The sequence below is a fragment of the Triticum dicoccoides genome, chromosome 1B (assembly GCF_002162155.2).
Source record: "Triticum dicoccoides isolate Atlit2015 ecotype Zavitan chromosome 1B, WEW_v2.0, whole genome shotgun sequence".
Lineage (NCBI taxonomy): Eukaryota > Viridiplantae > Streptophyta > Magnoliopsida > Poales > Poaceae > Triticum > Triticum dicoccoides.
In genome coordinates, this window is record NC_041381.1 from 22,177,266 (window position 1) to 22,196,671 (window position 19,406).

The 19,406-nt window shown below is 43.0% G+C and overlaps 2 pseudogenes; both read right to left on the minus strand.

Moving 5' to 3' along the window:
* Positions 1-6,531: 6,531 nt before the first annotated feature.
* On the minus strand, positions 6,532-8,645 carry LOC119350026 (annotated as a pseudogene).
* Positions 8,646-16,906: 8,261 nt separating this feature from the next.
* The window catches only part of LOC119350027, a 6,776-nt pseudogene continuing 4,276 nt past the window's right edge, over positions 16,907-19,406 (minus strand).

Sequence of the window (19,406 nt, forward strand, 5' to 3'; positions counted from 1 at the left end):
AAAGGAGTGTGCTAACCTGGATCCGGAGAGATAGATTTAGGGGAGCTGCTTCGTGGCTGCGGATTGCTTTGTGGCTAGTGTGAAGGATTGTGAGTTTCAGATCCCAGTCGATTTTAGCTGCTCCAAATTGCCCTGGAAGGGGAGTTGCAGGCCAAATTTTGAGGAGATCTGGGAAGGCAAGACCATTACGGAGAACAACAGAGGAAGGGGAAGGGGGAGGGGTTCTGCTCGCCCACCTCCTATGCAAGGCCAAGGCGGGGCGCCGCTGTAGGGCGGGCAGCCATAGTTCCCCTACCCTCCCCCATTTGCCTATGGATTTCCAGGGGCGCCACCATCATGTATGTTTGCGGGAGCATACCCGTTTCCTCCTTCCATGTTAATTTCCTGGAAATCAGTGGGAGAGTAACCAGGGATTTGGAGGAGATCAACACCAGAGGAACAGATTGGGCAACAACCAAGGGAATCAAGGGAAAAATCAAATGCAGGGTGGTGGGCACCAGAAAGAGAAACAAAAAACGCTCAGGAGAAGAGTCGTGTGGGGAATGGTGCTGCTATGGCTGGAGAGATGATTCAGCCTAAGGATTTCACAGATTATCCACAGGTTACCTATTACAATTGTGAAGATCCAGGTCACCACAAAGCAACGTGTGTGAGAAACCAAAAGGATGATTTATCTTTAAATCTACAGCTCACCAAGTAGATACATGTCTTGTCAAGAAGAGGCCACACCAAATGGCTAAGTATATAGGAAGTGTTGCATCTAGTCTGGGCTTTTACTACCTGGAGATGTCTGAGCTCGGAGTGAATTCTATAGGGACCCTGAAGAATTGTGGGTGGTTTATATTGATTCTGAACATGTGAGTAAAGAGGATTTAGCAAGGGAGTTTTCTGTGATATACAAGACCAACTGGCCATGGCAAATTAGAGAGATAGATGAAGACTCTTTCCTGGTAAAATTCCCTCCACATATCTCAGTTGAACAAGTTCCTGGGTATCCTTGTTTTGGGCTCCCCTCCATGGATTTTACTGTGAATGTGGAGGTTTGGAAGGAGGAGCTGGCTAATTTAGATGAACTGGTGAAAGTTTGGGTTCAGGTCAGAGGTTTGCTACATAAATGGTGTGAATGGACAGTCTTAGACCAATGCACTTCAACTTTTGGGATGTTGGTGGAGTTGGACTGGCAAAGCATGTTGCAATGTCTGTTTGAACATGTTCGGGTGAAGATGCAGTGCAGAGATCCTACAAAAAAATTCCTTCAGAGAGGCGTTTTGAACTGGGGAGCAGACCTTCAAAGTTCAACTGATTGTGGAGGTGCCCATATTCAGGAAGGATGTGGAAAAAGAAAAGTCCAATAGCAATGGTGACTATGATGGAGATGGAGCACAGCAGGGGGAGAAGATGGATACAGACAATATGCAAGGAAAAACCAGTGATAAAAATATAAGAGCTGTCGAGGAACAACAAGGAGACACTATGAACAAAGAGCTAGTACTAGCAATGCTGGGAGACAGGGAAGCCTAATGAGGGAGGAACAGGGAGAGGATGAAGTGGAGATCTGCCAGACAGTGGAGGAAAATGGCACCTCAGAGCAAGGGCTGGACTGTGGGTCTGTGATGCCAAGAGAAGATCCTGAAAAGGAAGTGACAAGGTTCATATACACTGAAATGCAGCAAGTGGAAACTATGGAAGAACATGATGTAGTGTTAGGGGGAGATAACATAGACAAAGACTCAAGGGAGGAGCTCAATGAGCCAGTGGAGGATTTCCTGCCTGATGATATCATGCCAGACTTCAGGGCTTTGGAAGTGGAAGAGGTGAGCAAGATGGTACCTTGAGATGGAGGGCCTGCTGACAGGAAACATAAAAAATAGAAGAAATGGGGACCTGTATAGGCAGCAAGGAAAAGTGCTAGGAATGTGGGAAACCAGCATGTCATGGAAAAAGCAAAACTGACCCAGATGAAGAAGAACTTGGAAACTCCTTCTATCAAAGGTATAGCTGCTAGTAAACCTTTCAATGTTATTCCTGCTACTGAATTAATGAACATGACACACACTGTGGGTGTGGTTATTTCTAAAAAAAGTAACGATAGTTTGATTGATAATGATGATCCTGGTATAGCAGTACAAAACAATGCTTTTCAAAACACATGTAGATGATCTTAGTGAGGGTGAGGAGTTGACTATTGGGAGCTGGTCCCTGGGGGCTAAAACTAGATGGGTCAAGCAGCCCAGCAAAAAATTCCAATGAAGTACATCTTCTGGAATATTAGGGGTATACTTGCTCCTGGTAGGAAGAAATGTATTGAGGGCACTATTTGGCCTCTAGAACCTAGTCTTATTGGGTTCCAAGAAACTAAACAGTGTGAGTTCTCCAAAAATTTCCTTAAAAACCTGATGGGTAATAGGAATTTTGCTTGGAATTTTTTACCTTACATTGGCTCTGCAGGAGGCATTTTGGTTGGAGTAGTTTGTGATGTGTTTGAGATAATTAGTTGGTCCATAGGCAGGTTTACAGTTAGTGTAGTGGTTAAAGATAAGAGTAGTGATTTAATTTTTATATTTACCACTATTTATGGACCTTCATATGAAGATGATAAGAATGCTTTTATTTCTAAATTTCATGAATTATGTGTTGGGTGGTCTAGGCCCTGCATTATTGGAGGAGATTTCAATCTAGTCAGGGGCCCAGAAGATAAGAATAACAGGAATGCCAATTATAGATGGGTAGATAAGTTTAATGTTTGGGTTGATATGTGGTCTCTGTCGGAGATCAACATGTCAGGTAGGATGTACACTTGGGCTAATAATCAAGAGAACTTGATCATGTCCAGGATTGATAGGATCTTCTGCTCGACAAAGTATGAGGCTAGCTTTCCTATCACTGGTACGCGCTGGTGCTATACAAACAATTTTTAACTCCTTTCCGCGACGGCATTTGGAACCGTCACCAAGTGAGTGTGGGAAATAGTGGGTCCTTCCCACACGACCCTGAAATCGACGGGGATAGGGAGCCAAGATGCATGACAGTACTCCTACTCGTTTGTGCTCGCATTGCCATCACAGTCGGTATTCTGTGGTGTTACGTTTATGATGTGCGGCCCATCACAAACGTTTCACTATTATAGAACATGTATGATAAGCATACAATCACACACATTCGCTTTTCACAAACCGTATGCGATAACTAATTAAGAAGATTAGCTAATCATCATAGAAGTGTCCGATAGGATTACGAAACATCGGACCATCGTAACATCGTCTTCCACGATAACTATCACACACGCTATTCTGTGGTGCAACGTTTACTATGCATACTTCATCAGAAACAGTTCATGGTTACGAATCGTGTACGATAAAGCAACTATCGCACACACTATTCTGTGGTGCAACGTTTACGATGCATACTAAACAGTTCATGGTTGTGAATCGTGTATGATAAGACAACTATTGCAAACGGTAGTTTGCCAACACCATTTGTGATATTGTCTGACATCGCACACGCTTTGCAAACGGCAACTGTGTGCACGCTTGCACACGTTTCCTCTTTGTGAACCGTCTCGGATTATGTTGTATATCGCAAACGTTTGTGTTTTACCATCCATGTGTGCCGTAACAACCTGGAGAGCGTAATTTCATCGTAATTTAATTGCTTCTATATCAAATTAAAATTGAATTTGAATTTGAATTTGTATGTATGCCATAGCTTTATTCATATCCATTAGGTTTAGACAACCAATGCATTATTCGACTCATAGGTACACATGAAGAATTACATAAGAACCAAATAAAGAATGATGAACGACAGTTGTATACTTGTACTATCAAAGACGGTAAAGAAAGAGGCGAAATACATTCTAGTTGCTGAACAACGTGAAGCGGAATGCTCATATTGGGCCCTCCTTCATGCAGAAGGCACGCACGACTCTAATCCAACCCCTTGTGATGGTCGACCACCCATCCTTCATGGTCTTCATGAAAACATCTAGATAATCATCGTGTTTTGATAAAAATACTTTAACCTTTGCATGCCCACCAATCATATAGTTTGAGAGGTAAGCTTTAGTAAACTGCTTTGGGAACCACTTCAAAGGAAAAAAGATTCAGACATTGTCATCTAACACAACTCATTATGGACAGTAAAAAGAAGGCTGCAGAGTTCTTACTTACCATCCTGCAGTTCGTTGTTGTATTGGATAAAGTGTAAACAAATAGTTTAATTGCCATCTTTTGACCCATTTTACTAACAATCTTTATCAGCTTCCTCACTTGATGCTGGTTCATCGATATCTCATTTCCCCATACGTAGAAAGGATCGAAGCGCGGATCTTTACCAATGACATATGTACCTAAAAGCACCAAGTTAATATTAGAAGCTAAACACCAATTGTACAATGATGTAGTACAACACTCTTTTATAATATCTTATAACATCCAATATGCTCACATATTAGATGAATTAACATCTTATATTATGGGCCGAAAGGAGTTCACTGCATTCTTACAAATTATCGGTTGATTAACTGTTGTTGTATCCATGGTTAGAGTTAGTTTGAGCTAGTTCGGGCTCGAATAGCCCTAAAGTATATCTAAACATGAGGGCTAGTTTGAGCTAGTTGAATCTATAACCCACCCAAAAAACTATCCAACCCAAGAGGTGCTAATTGGAGCTATTTCTCCTAGTGCATTTATTGTCAATCTAAGTATCTAACCCCGTCATCCAAACACCTCTTTGGATGGAGTTAGTTCAGGGTTAGTCATGAGCTATGAACTAACTCTAACCTCTAAGCTAAGTTGAGTATCCAAACAGGGCTGTGTTTTTTATGAGTACCTATTTTATCTTGATGTGTGGTCTCACCACACACCAAGTTTGATCCTCAACAAATGGAGAAAACCCCTGTGCATTACCCGTTAATTTTGGAAATTGAAACTGGGTTGTTACCCTGCACAATCGCATGCCTAAACACTGAGCTAATGCTTTCTTGGTAGAGAATTTGATCAATATCTACAATACCCAATATACACAATACACGAATATATTTTGTGATGAATGTAGCGGTATTGATTTAGTATTCTACATATTTATAATTCTTACAAAAATTGGATCAAATTTTATATTGGCCGACTTTGAAGAAAAACAAATACATAATATATATTGAAACAGAGGGAGTATGACAGAGGGAGTATGACAGACATGGGTATGATTCTTTTGTTTTCTGCGGGGGAAGGGGGAATGTATCTCATGCACCGGTGCTTGTGGTGCTATCGGTGCACCAGATGCCCGTAGCGCATTTCAAAATGTTTGAAAAAGAATTAGCACATTCACACAATATTAGTGTGAAATTTGTCATTTCTGCATCTCGTGCAATGTTTCGAATTTTAATATGAGATTTTGTGGCAACATACATTAATGTTGTGTCATTGTGTTACATTGTTTACAGATTTTTCTGAGACATTTATAAATGCGCTACGGTGTCCGTTCCACGGGTAGCACCACAAACGCAGATGCGAAATTACATTCCGAGAGAGAATGTCTTTTTTTAGGAAGGGCCTTTATTTTTCTGGAATAAGTTCTGGCGTGATCAGGTGGGCCTAACGTGACACGGCCCAGGGCCAGTTAAAACAGGACCCAGGTACGTAAATTCACTCCGTAGGCGGCTGAAAAGATGCCCCCTCTCTCCTCTTGGATCCTCCGCGACCTCTCTCTCCATGGCCGCCAAAGGAAGCTCGGCAGGTCGCGGGCGGCGGCGGCGAATGCGAAGGCGTAGGCGAAGGGAGACGACACGGAGAGGATCTTATCTTGGAGCTCCTTGGCCGACCTCGGCCTCCACCACCCCACCCTCTGCGCCCGCCTAGTCCAAGGTCCCTCCCTCCCCCCCTCTGATTCCCCGTGTCTCTGTCGCCCGATTGATTTCGTAGTGCCCTAGGGGAACTAGGAGCTCACCCCCTAATCTCGTCCACGTATTCTTTGTTTTTTTTGAGAAAAAATAATCTATGCATATGATTTTCAAATTTCCAATCTGAATGATTAATATGATATTCGTAGTTCAAGTAGAAGTTTGACAGAAGACATGTCCAAAACGTCACCCACCTAGTTGTGATATGCAGAGAGTAATAATATGTGAACATTAGTGCATTATATTGGATTACAGTTTAGATTAAGTCTGATTGCCTTCTTCAAATCAGAAATGGCAATCCTCTCATCTTACATATCGCCGGTTTTGAGAGATAGGCAGTGCAATAATCAGTACAGTACTTTACAGCAAATCCAGTGTCTAGGTATGGTATCTCCACTAATCTCATCATATCTATTTTGTTCAGAAATTAAATAGAGCGACAGAGGTAAAGTATTGTACAGTTGCCTTTTGCTACAAAAGGGCCAAATCAAAACATGTTGAATATCAACATTTGAATCACCATCCCACCTTCTTCCAAGCTAGCACTTCCCAATGCTCATCTAACGAAAGAATATCCATCTTGCGGTGTTCAGCAATTTAGACCCGTTGTGTTGAGATACACTGGACATGTATTATTATTGATCATCATTAGGTTTCCATTTAGATACAGCATAAAGTACCCTCCCTTTCCATCCTTCAAGCAGCCAGCCGCAATCTTCTACAACAAAGAATTCCTGATGAAACAGTAAGTTCTTCCTGTGTACTATGTTCTTTAAGATGGCTGGATCGACGGGAAGCTGCTGGAACCCAGCCTTGAGGCACCTTGCCTGCCACTGCATGTAACATTCTGGCCTCTCAGTTCTGTCTGCGCCCTCACATGCTATTATGTTAAGAGCATCCTGCCTAAATAGGATCCTCTCAATCATCTTTCTTGCTTCATTATCCTGTGCAATATTTGCATCAAGCATGTCAAAAACTGAAGAGTAATCGAGCATAACCTCTTTGAAACGTTGTATGAAGAAGGGAGAACTGAGTAAACCATTCATTGTGCCAGAAATAAAAATCTTCGGGTTCATCCTCCTCATAGTTTTGAGCACATTATCCCTTGCACCATTTACGGCATCGGTTTCATGACCGAAATTTTTCATCTGGAACATGCAGTTCACTATGAGAACTTCATCCTCGTCAATGTTAAAATCCTCAATTTTGATGGTCTCCCATCTTGAAGCCGCAATGCCCTGATACTGGAAAGGTACCTTGAACCTATTTGCGTAATCAGACAACCGCTTCCCTGTCTCCTCGATCATTTTGCAAGGGCGGAAACCTGGCTGGGGAATGTCTATACCTGTGATCCGAAGCTTAGGGGCTCTCTCTTCTTGCTGTGCAAAATTCTGAATCATTAATGGCCACTGAAAGCCAAAGTCGATGCCGAAATCAACGATGTGTACCCTTGGTTTCCCTTGTGAGACATCAAGAATAGCTTGGTTGGCAAAATAGTATGACGCCCTTCTGAAAGGGAAATCTGCAAGAAAATGGCTATAAGCCTCTAACAAATCTGCGGTACTTGTTCGCCTTTCCATGAGGTTGCGATAAACCTGACTCCCGGTCCCAGCCAAGCGTGCCCTGAGGCCATCCGCCAAGTAAAATGCCAGTCTCTGAGTACAATCACCATCTGCTGAAGAGTGTTGTCTTATCGTCAATAGCAGTTCACTGGCCAACAGGTAGCTGTGTTCTGCCACAACTTGTGCGCAGTGGATGAGGAGAGTCCTGAGATCAACCAAATATTTCCTCGGTTGCTTCCTACTTCTGCTCCGGCCTTTCAGTGAGGTCTTGTTTCCTTCCCCCGCCATCCTTTCTCGCAGTCTTGTTATTCGGTCAGAATGACCATAGGATAGCACAACTTGGTCAAAGTTTTCATTTCGAATTATTGCACAAGTGGTGATGGCATGATGTTTATTGCTCCTTCCTTGAAAGATATCCCAACCCCTTGGGTCTGCCACCTCAAAAATTTTGTTTCCGGTCCTCTCTCTTACTTTTGCCTTCGTAGTCAGTTGGGAAATATAAAGTATGTTATTCTTTGAATATATCACCAGCTTATCAATACTTCGAGCAAACATTCTTTCCTCCACGACACCTCTCTGGCCATGCAAGGCAGGGAGGCCAGATCCGGAAGTCCATCCAACACTTATCGATGACTGGTTTGGTAAAAAAAAGGACTCCTATTGCAGACATATGGACTCAACGGGGTTGCTAAAGGTTGTAACACGTTGTAACTGGAATAGTCATTATTGAAGCTAGTGTTCCAAAGCCTCTTGTAATTATTGGTCCCACTCTTATCAGGGTTGTCTGGTATGTTTTTGCTATGCAATGGCGGCCAGTTAGTAGGCGGCGCGTATCCCTCACCAAGAATGTCACGGAATGGCTTCTCAGCAGCATGAAGAGCAGCCCCTTGGCATATGTCGACCCCCTCGTCAACGTCTTCCATCAGCATCTGGCTTATGTAGTGAAGAGCATCGCTTGATCTGATCCCCTGGTGCTCAGGGCTACCCCCTGCAGCAATCTGAAATTTGTTTTGTCCATGGCTGTTGTAGGCACTTACTTGGTTGGCTGGGGAGAGAACTGTTGAGTGTGGACCCCTCAGGCCGTAGTTGTACACAGTGAGTTGCTGCTGGGAAGAGGAATCACCTTCGTATGGTTGGTCGGTTGCTGCGAGGGTGTCCAGATTGTCATGGAGAGGTTCAATCGCCATTGTGAAAAGTCTGATTTCCACCTCAATATGAGATATATGGTTATTGTTTGTCCCACAGCAAATGACCGGCTTGTTTCCTGGAAGAAGAAAAAAGGGAAATAGGAGCTAAATTATGTGAGATGAATTTTGGTTCACCTTGCTCATATGCTACAATCTAGAACGCCCGTAAAACGGAGTTCTGCTTCTTCCTTTTTATTAGAGATTCAGCTTATTATTGTTTTGGCATGACATTCTGGTCGAAAACAAATTCCAAAGGCTTGCAGACACGAGAATAACTAACTCAGCCAGTTAAACATAGAATCTTTGATGCGCTAATACCACTGTTCCTTTTTATTTGCAGGAGGCTACTCATCTGATCTAAGCAAAGAGCAAAAGTAGGGAAGCACACACCTTGGTTATTAAGCAGCAGCAGCAGACCCAATGCTTCGAGAGAGGAGTAGTGAGGGTGTGGACTATGAAAGATGAGTAGCGAGGTTGTGGTGTTGATGTGAAGTAAATTTGTCGTTCCTCTACCTTATAGCTTTGTTCCCAACGTCATAAGATAGTGACAGAGAATGGTCCAGATTACAAGCAGTTACCCTGTCGATTAGTACTAGGCCTGCCGCGCATCAGACCTATAAAAATGTGTTTATTAGGAGCGCTGGCCTGTGTTTCAATCATTATTAGGAGCGCTGGCCTGTTAATTGAAAAAAGGAGATGCACTATTCGAAGAATTTCTTCCTTTCTTTTCCACTTGATAATTGATATTATATATAATGGTATTGGTTGAATCTTTTTCGAGGATAATTTGTTGTACTTTATCTCATTAAATAATCAGGATTTTTTCTTGATTATCTTAGTTCAAAATAGAACTGTTGGTGCCTAGCTAGTCTGATGAGATTTGACTTATATATGTTCTGCCGTATCTGAATTTTTTGTACCAAACGTTTAATTAGCGTAACTGCCTTTTAATCTGATTTGCAACATAGACAACAGTGTTAGTTATCAGGTCATGAAAATGCACATCCAAATTACTTGTCGCCCCTTTAGTACAACTTTAAACTAATAATATGGATCGAAGGAGTACTAGAAGAATAGGTCAAAAAAACTAGAAGAAGAAACTGAAACAAAATATTTTAAAAAATTCTGACGTAATTGAAAAAAAAAGAATGCACTATTCAACTAACTTGTACATTTTCTTTTCATTTGATTGTAGATATGTATAATGGTTGAACTTTTGGAGGGTTGTTTGTTGTACCAAGTTTGTGCTTGGTTTTTGCCTGGGCCGCGCCAATGTGGCCTTGTATTGATGTCTGTACCAACAATTGTAAGTTGTTCACCTGATATACGAAACTCACATCTTGGTTACCTGATTCCATTTAGGGAGCATTCCCACACACACAAAAAGAGATTTCATTTTGTTAAGATATTAGGCAGTTTTTGGTTAAGCTCAATCTAGGTTAGCATTATCAAAAGACCACTAACATGGCAAATCGCATACGACAGGCTAGGAACATGCATATGGGCCAGAGGCACATGTCAACGAAGAGAGATTCAGAACAGACGAGTTCACCGAAAACTTTGGTGCAACGACATCGTTAGCCACAGTGGTGAAGATGAGGTGGTTGCCGGTCGTGAGGAACCAGATGAACTATCTCCATGGATGTAGTCGAACTTGAACGAGCAGTCGCGCCAAGGCGGTCTCAAAAACCATATCGCACCTTAGCTGGTGCAGATTCTTGAGGGACTCAGTTTTGAATAGGCCTGCTCTCCTAGACGATTGTGCATGTGGTCGCTAGAAAGGGGTCGCCAGAGAAGCAGGTCACCACAAGTAACCTTTTGTATAGTCCCTCTCCTTTGCATTTTTCTCTACACAGAGATGACGCCTAGGAGAGTGAAGCAATGCAACTAACACATGGTGGAAGAGCTCTTTGAAAATACAAAGTGTCTCCGCAACGAGCTCGAATATTGACATGCACCTAGGGCTAGGTCGTGCACTTCCATACAAAATTTGTGTTCTTTGAACAAGAGATATAATATAGCTCAAGCTCGAACTCAATTCACGTGATGTGACCACTCGCTTTTGCATCAAGTGAGTGAGTGAACACGTGCGGTGTTACTCTTTTCCCTCTCTACAAGGGGTGGTCGAACAACCCAAGTTTTATATTGGTGCTACTCTTTCTCAACTAGCAGTATGGTACTCTCTTCATCCAAATATATATGGTCTAATACATTTTTTGAGGTTGTCTTTGACCGCCGGGTAGAGCAATAATATATGATGTGTATGTTACAAATAAATATACCATAAAATTTTTATGTGAAAAGAGTTTATAATGATATAATTTTTACAACGTACATCTCATATATTATTAATAAGTTTACCAATGGTCAAAGACAGCCCTGAACAATTAGGCCTAACATATTTGAATGTAGGGAGTACCAAACTTGCACATTTGTTATGCAATTCGAATGGGTCTTTCAAATTTGAGGATTTTATTGGGCCGAGGCACAAGATTTAATGCACCCAGGCCCATAAAATCTAGCCCATTTAAGGGACACATAACAGTAGGGACATCAACATCTAAAAAAACAAACAAACAAAAAAACAATAGGGACATCCTCGTTCATACTCTCTCTGTCCCACAATATAGGCGCGCATTGTTTTTTACGGAAATCAAGTGTCACAACTTGGACCAAGTCTATAGAAAAAATGTATCTATATCTTTAATACCAAATATACACAATACCAAAATGTATTTTGTGATGAATCTAGTGGTGTTGATTTAGTATCAACATTTTTATAATTTTTCTTAAATTTTTATCAAATTTATATCTTTCTACTTGGAAAAAAGCAATGCACTCTATATATTTTATTTATTTATTTGGCGGCACTACATTTTAAAATGGAGAGAGTAGGACGGACGTGCGTGAATTTTTTTTCTTTCTGCGAGGGGAGGCCTGATAAGGTGGGCCTAACCTGACACGGCTTAGGGCCCAGGTCCAGTTAAAACACGACTCGGCACATCAATGGATGCGTAAACGCTTTACGAAGGCGGATTCGTCCCTCTCTCTACTCTTTTCCATGGCCGCCAAGAGGAAGCCCGGCAGGTCGCCGGCGGCGGCGGCGTAGGCGAAGGAAGACTACGCGGAGGGCCTATTCTCCTCGCGCTCCTTCGCTGACCTCGGAGGCCCACACTCTGCGCCCGCCCCCAAGGTGCTTCCCCGTGTCTCTGTGGCCCAAGTGATTTGGTAGTCCCCTGGTAGAACAGATGAATTTCAATCCAATCTAAATGATCAAAATACATGGATTAAATTAGAAGTTTTACAGAAGACATGTTCAAACTCCACTTATTTGTGATATGTGAATACTAGTGCAATCTATTGGATTCCTGTTATGCGAAATGAGTACTTCACACAAAAAATCCCCTGATGTCGTCAACGTCTTTTTTGAGAAAATTCTGTACATATGATTTTTCAAATTTCCAATCTGAATGACCGAAATAGTATTCCTAGTTTAAGAGGTACTAAACGTTTCACGGAAGACATTGTCCAAAAGGTCACCCACCAAGCTGTGTGGAGAGAGTAATAATATGGGAACATTAGTTCATCATGTTGGATTCATGCATAGGAACCTTGTTTGGATCAAGTACGATTGCCGTCGTCAAATCAGAAATTACAATCCTCTGATATTCCATACGGCCAGTTTTGAGAGATATTCAGCGGAATGATCTACTTTACAGCAAATCAGTGTCTAGGTATGGTATTTCCACTAATCTCATGTCTTCAAGGCACAATACAGTTTATTCAACAGAAATTAAAAAGAAGAGAAGAAGCAAAGTATTTCAGTCGCCTTTTAGTTCACTATACAAAAACAATGACCAGGACACCAGGTACCCATAGTCAATATTCGTTTAAAAGATCAACAGATTCACTCGAAAAACAGTTCGAATCTTACTGACCATCTTATGTTTCATCAGGTTTCCATTTAGATATAGCATAAAGTACTCTCCCTTTCCATCCTTGTAGCAGCCAACCGCGATCTTCAACGGCAAAGAATTCCTCATGCCAAAACGTGTTCTTCATGTATACTATTATCCTTAAGACGGCTGGATCGACAGGAAGCTGCTGGAACCCGGCCTTGAGGCACCTTGCCTGCCACTGCCTGTAACTTTCTGGTCTCTCAGTTCTTTCTGAACCCTCACATGCTATCATGTTAAGTGCATCCTTCCCAAATATCATCCTCTCAATCATCTTTCTTGCTTTATTATCCCGTCGAACAACATTTGAATCAAGCACGTCAAACACTGAAGAGTAATGGAACATAACCTCTTTGAAACGTTTTATGAAGAAGGGAGAACTGCGTAACCCATTTACGGTGCCTGAAATGAAAATCTTTGGGTTCATCATCCTCATAATTTTGAGCACCTTGTCCCTTGCACTATTTATGGCTTCGGTTTCATGACCGAGATTCTTCATCCGGTACATGCAGTTGATTATCAGAACTTCATCCTCGTCAATGTTAAGATCCTCAATTTTAATGGTCTCCCATCTTGAAGCGACAATGCCGTGATACTGAAAAGGTACCTTGAAAAGGTTTGCATAATCAGCCAACCGCTTCCCTGTCTCCTCGATCATTTCGCAGGGGCGAAAACCTGGCTGAGCAACGTCTATACCTGTGATCCGAAGCTTAGGGGCTCCCTCTTCTTGCTGTGCAAACTTCTGAATCATTAATGGCCACTGAAAGCCATAGCCGATGCCAAAATCAATGATGTGCACCCTTGGTTGCCCTTGTGAGACATCAAGAATAGCTTGGCTTGCAAAGTAGTATGACGTCCTGACAAAAGGGCAAGCTGCAACAAAAAGGTTGTAAGCCTCTAACCAATCCGTGGGACTTGTTCGCCTCTCCATGAGGGTGCGATAAACCTGACCCCCGCTCCCAGCCAAGCGTGCCTCGAGGCCATCCGCCAAGTAATATGCCAGTCTCTGAGAATAATCACCATCTGCTGAGGAGTGTTGTCTTATCTTCTTTAGGAGTTTACTGGCCAACAGATGGTTGTCTTCTGCCACAGCTTGTGCACAATTGATGAGGAGTGTCTTGAGATCAACCAACTCTGTCCTAGGTTGCTTCCTCTGCCATAGCTTCTGACGTCCTTTGCTCTGGCCTTTCAGTGAGTTCTTGTTTCCTTCCTCTGCCAACCCTCTTCGCAGTCTTGTTATTTTTTTGAAACTCTCCAGACCATAGCATAGCAGAACTCGGTCGAAATTTTCATTTCGAATTATTGCACAACTGGTGAAGGCAAGATGTTTATTGCTCCTTCCTTCCGAGATAGCCCAGTCCCTTTGGTGTGCCACCTCAAAAATTGTGTTTTCGCTCCTCTCTCCTACTTTTGCCTTTGTAGTCAGTTTGGAAATACAAAGTATGCCATTCTCTAAATATATCACCAGCTTATCGACACTTGGAGCAAACATCGTTGCCTCCTCGACTTCTCTCTGACAATGCAAGCCGGGAAAACCAGATCTAGAAGTCGATCCAACACTTGTGAACGGACGGTTTTGTAGAGAAAGACTCCTATTGCAGATATATGGACTCGACGAGGTTGTTAAGGGCTGTAACATGCTGTAACTGGAACAGTCGTTACTGAAGCTAGTGCTCCAGAGCCTCTTGTAACGGCTGGTCCTACCCTTATCAAGGTTGTCTGGTTCATTGTTGCTATTCAATAGCGGAGGGTTAGTAGCCAACTGGTGTACCTGCCCAAGAAGGTCACGGAATGGTTTCTCAGCAGCCTGGAGAGCAGCCTCCCCTTGGCATATTTCGACCCTCTCGTCGACGTCTTCCATCAGCATCTGGCTTATATAGTGAAGAGCATCATTTGGTCTACTCCGGCGGTGCTCAGGGCCACCCCCTGCAGCAGTCTGTAGGCTGTCGTTCACCTTGCACAACCCAGGGCTGGTGGCTGCAGCATGCAGATATGTGCTTGCTCCAGTGGTTGTTGGCTGGGCCAAGAACACTGGACCACTCAACTCGTAGTTGTCCACGGTGAGTAGCTGCTGGGAAGAGGAAGCTTTGTCGTATGGTTGGTAGGTTGCTGTGGCAGTGTCCAGATCGTCAAGGTGAGGTTCAACCACCATTCTGGAAAATCTCTTCTTCCTATTTCCACTTCAAATCCTGGCAGAACTGAACAAGACGCATTTGATTCTTCTTTCTAGCACAGGAAATGAATCAGCTTGTTGCCTGCAAAAAAAAAAGAAAAAAAGAGGGAGATTGAAGCTTATATATGTGAGATAAATTTTGGTTCGCATTGCTCAGCTTTTTGCCTACAAAACGGGATTCTGCTCGTCAAGCACTTTTTTTTTACCTCATTTTCAGCTTATGATTGTTTTGGCATGCCATACTAGTGAAAACTGAATTTCCGAAGGGGGCTTGCGGAAACAAGCATTACTTTTTTACCCGGTTAAATCTCGAATGTTTAGCATCAGTAACAGAAAAAGGACTCACCTCTGGTACTTGTTAAGGCAATTTTGAAATTATGACGCGCCTAATAGCATTGTTCCTTTTTATGTGCAGGAGGCTTCTCATCTGGTCTGAGCAAGTAGGCAAAAGCAGGGAGGCATATACCTTGGTTGTTATATTGAGTAGGAGAAGGAGGGAGAGGAGGGGTGGCTGAGGACTCTGGTGTTGATGTAAACTTGGTAAGTCTTTTGTTCCCAACTACAGCCATGGTGATAGTGACAGAGGATGGTCCAGAATCCAGATTGCAGCAGTTATCCTCTCGATTAATCCTAGGCCTGGCTGCGCCCCAGACATGTAAAAAGACAACTGTCATATTGGACCATCGTCCTAATTTTAGGGATAAAACAGAACGCTTCCTAACGTGACCGACGTGGTCGAACGAACAAGCGAGGAAAACTATTATTTCCTGCTAGTCTGCATGCGTACGTCTCCAGCTGTGCATACATGCAAACTCTCCAGCTGTATATACTTCCTCCATTCCTAAATATAATATTTTTATTGATTCCAATGCAAACGACATACAGAGCAAAATGAAAGAATCTACATTCTAAAATATGTCTATATACATCTGTATGTAGTCTTAATCTCTAAAAAATATTATATTTAGGAACGGAGGAAGTAGATTGATTTTGCTTGATTGAATACATAGCCTTCAATTTGATTCTTTATCTATTCTGGATTTTTGATTCATATGTAAATTTCATTTTGCTTGATTCAATACATAGCCTTGCATCTCTCTTTTTTTTCCCTATTATGGATTTTTGTTTGCTTCATCTAAATCAGAATTTAATTTTGCTTGATTGAATATGTACAATTGCATTTCAACCCTCATTCGGGACGATTAAACAAAAATGGCTTATATTTTGCCCCCCTTCATCTATGTCTGTACAATTGCAGAAAGAGAATCGTCCACATCTACGTCACACACACATTATCTGATATTGCCCTTAACCGTAAGATTTGGCCTTAATTAATCCATGTTCATGTCTCCGAGTTTAGGAATCATTTATGTTTACAAAAAGCATTCTCTTTCTGCCTCATCATTCATGGACTATATTTGAACCCTTGACTTTTGGAGGCCCCCCGTGTTCTTGCAAACATTGTGGTACTCTGTTTTGGTGGTATGAAGAGTTTTAATACTATATTTTTTGAGGAGTTAAAGTTTTGATCAGATGGGCCCAACATGACACAGCCCGGGGCCCAGGGCCCAGTTAAAACATGACTCGGCAGTTCAGCAGGTGCGTAATCGCTCTCCCAAGGCGGAAAACGCCTTCTCTCTCTTGGGTTCTCCCTCATCTCCTCCGTGACCTCTCTTTCCATGGCCGCCAAGAGGAACCTCGGCAGGTCGCCGCCACTGGCGGCGGCGAATGCGAATGCGTAGGTCCTTCTCCTCGCACTCCTTCGCCGACCTCGGCCCCCACCACACCCCACCCTCTGCGCCCGCCTCCAAGGTCCCTCCCTCCCCCGTCTCCTATTCCCCGTGTCTCGGTGGCCCTAGTGATTTGGCTGTCCCCTTGGGGAGCTAGGAGAATTTATGCATATGATTTTCAAATTTCCAATCTGAATTATCAAAATGGTGTTCGTAGTTTGACAGAAAACATGTCCAGAACGTTCAGATATTCAGAGAGTACTAATATGTCAATGTTAATGCATTCACCAGTTTTGAGAGATATTCAGTGCGGTACTTTACAGCAAAACAGTGTCTAGGTATGATATTTCCACTAATCTCAGATAGAAGCAAAGCATTTCAGTCGCCTCTTTGTTCACTATACAAAGGCAACGATCAGGTACACATAGTTAATATTCGTTTAAAAGAACACAAATGTGGCCCTAGTGATCAGGTACACATATTTGTCACCTCTTTGAATCTTACTTAATCATCATATGTTTCATCAGGTTTCCATTTAGATATAGCATAAATTACTCTCCCTTTCCATCCTTGTAGCAGCCAACCACGATCTTCAACAGCAAAGAATTCCTCATGATAAAGTGAGTTCTTCTTTCGTACTATTTTCTTTAAGATGGCTGGATCAACAGGAAGCTGCTGGAACCCAGCCTTGTGGAACCTTGCTTGCCTCTCGGTCCTTTCTGCATCCTCACATGCTATGCTGTTAAGTGCATCCCGCCAAAATAGTACCCTCTCGATCGTCTTTCTTGCTTCATTTTCTGGTGGAACAGTTGCATCAATCATGTCAAACATTGAAGAGTAATGGAACATAACCTCTTTGAAACGTTGCATGAAGAAGGGAGAACTGCGGTACCCGTTCACGGTGCCAGAAATAAAAATCTTTGGGTTGATCCTCCTCATAGTTTTGAGCACCTCGTCCCTTGTGCTATTTATGGCTTTGGTTTCATGACCAAGATTCTTCATCCGGAACATGCAGTTGATTATGAGGAATTCACCCTCGTCAATGTTAAGATCCTCAATTTTAATGGTCTCCCATCTTGAAGTAGCAATGCCCTGATACTGAAAAGGTACCTTGAACATGTTTGCATAATCAGCCAACCGCTTCCCTGTCTCCTCGATCATTTCGCAGGGGTGTAAACCTGGCTGGGGAGCATTTATACCTGTGATCCGAAGCTTAGGGGCTCCCTCTTCTTGCTTTGCAAACCTCTGAATCATTAATGGCCACTGAAAGCCGAAGCCGATGCCGAAATCAATGATGTGCACTCTTGGACGCCCTTGTGAGACATCAAGAATAGCTTGGTTGGCAAAGTGGTATGACGTCCTGTCGAAAGGGCAAGATGCAATAAAAAGGCTGTAAGCCTCTAACCAGTCTGTGGTACTTGTTCGCCTTTCCATGAGATTTTGATAAACCTGACTCCCGGTCCCAGCCAGGCGTGCCTCGAGGCCATCCACCAAGTAAAATGCCAGTCTCTGGGTACAATTACCATCTGGTGAGGAGTGTTGCCTTATCAACTTTAGGATTTTACTGGCCAACAGGAGCTTTTGCGCAATTGATGAGGAGATTCCTGAGATCAACCAACTCTCTCCTCGGTTGCTTCCTCTGCCATAGCTTCAGACGTCCCTCGCTCCGGCCTTTCTGTGAGCTATTGTTTCCTTCCCCCGCCATCCTTTCTCGCAGTCTTGTTCTTCGGTCGAAACTCTTCCGATCATAGCATAGCAGAACTCGGTCGAAATTTTCGTTTCGAATTATAGCACAAATTGTGATGGCATGATGTTTATTGCTCCTTCCTTGAAAGATATGCCAGCCCCTTTGGTCTGCCACCTCAAAGATTGCATTTTCGCTCCTCTCTACTACTTTTACCTTCGTAGTCAATTGGGAAATATAAAATATGTCATTCTTTAAATATATCACCAGCTTATAAATACTTGGAGCAAACATCTTTTCCTCCTCGACACCTCTCTGACAATGCAAGGCAGGGAAGAGAGTTTCAGAAGTCCATCCAACACTTACCAATAGATGGTCTGGTAGAAAAAGACTCCTGTTGCAGGTATATGGACTCAACGGGGTTGCTGAGGGCTGTAACACATTGTAACTGGAATAGTCATTACTGAAGCTAGTGGTCATGAGCCTCTTGTAACGGCTGGTCCCACTCTTATCAGAGTTGTTTGGTTTGCTGTTGCTATGCAATGGCGGCCAATTAGTAGCCGGCGCGTATACCCCCCCAAGAATGTCACGGAATGGCTTCTCGGCAGCCTGGAGAGCAGCCTCCCCTTGGCATATATCGACCCTCTCGTCGACGTCTTCCATCAGCATCTGGCTTATGTAGTGAAGAGCATCGTTTGATCTGATCTGGCGGTGCTCAGGGCTACCCCCTGCAGCAATCGGAACTTGGTTTTGTCCAAGGCTGCTAGTGACTCCACCAAGCAGATATGTGCTTGGTTGGTTGGCTGGGTTAAGAACTGTCGAGTGTGGATCACTCAGGTCGTAGTTGTACACGGTGAGTTGCTTCTCGGAAGAGGAATTACCATCGTATGGTTGGTCGGTTGCTGCGATGCCATCCAGATTGTCACGGAGTGGTTCATCGCCATTCTGAAAAGTCGGCTTTCCACCTCAATATTAGATATATGATTCTTCTTTGGCCCGCAGCAAATGCATCAGCTTGTTTCCTGGAAGATGGAAGCTAAATTAGTAAATTATATGAGACGACAGTCCACCTTGCCCATGTGCTAAAATCTAGAATGTCCGTAAAATGGAATTCTGCTTCCCTCTGCTTCTTACTGTTTATTAGATATTCAGCTTATGATTTTTTTGGCATGCCATCAGTGGCGGAGCTTGACAAGGTTCAATGGTGTGTGTGTGGGG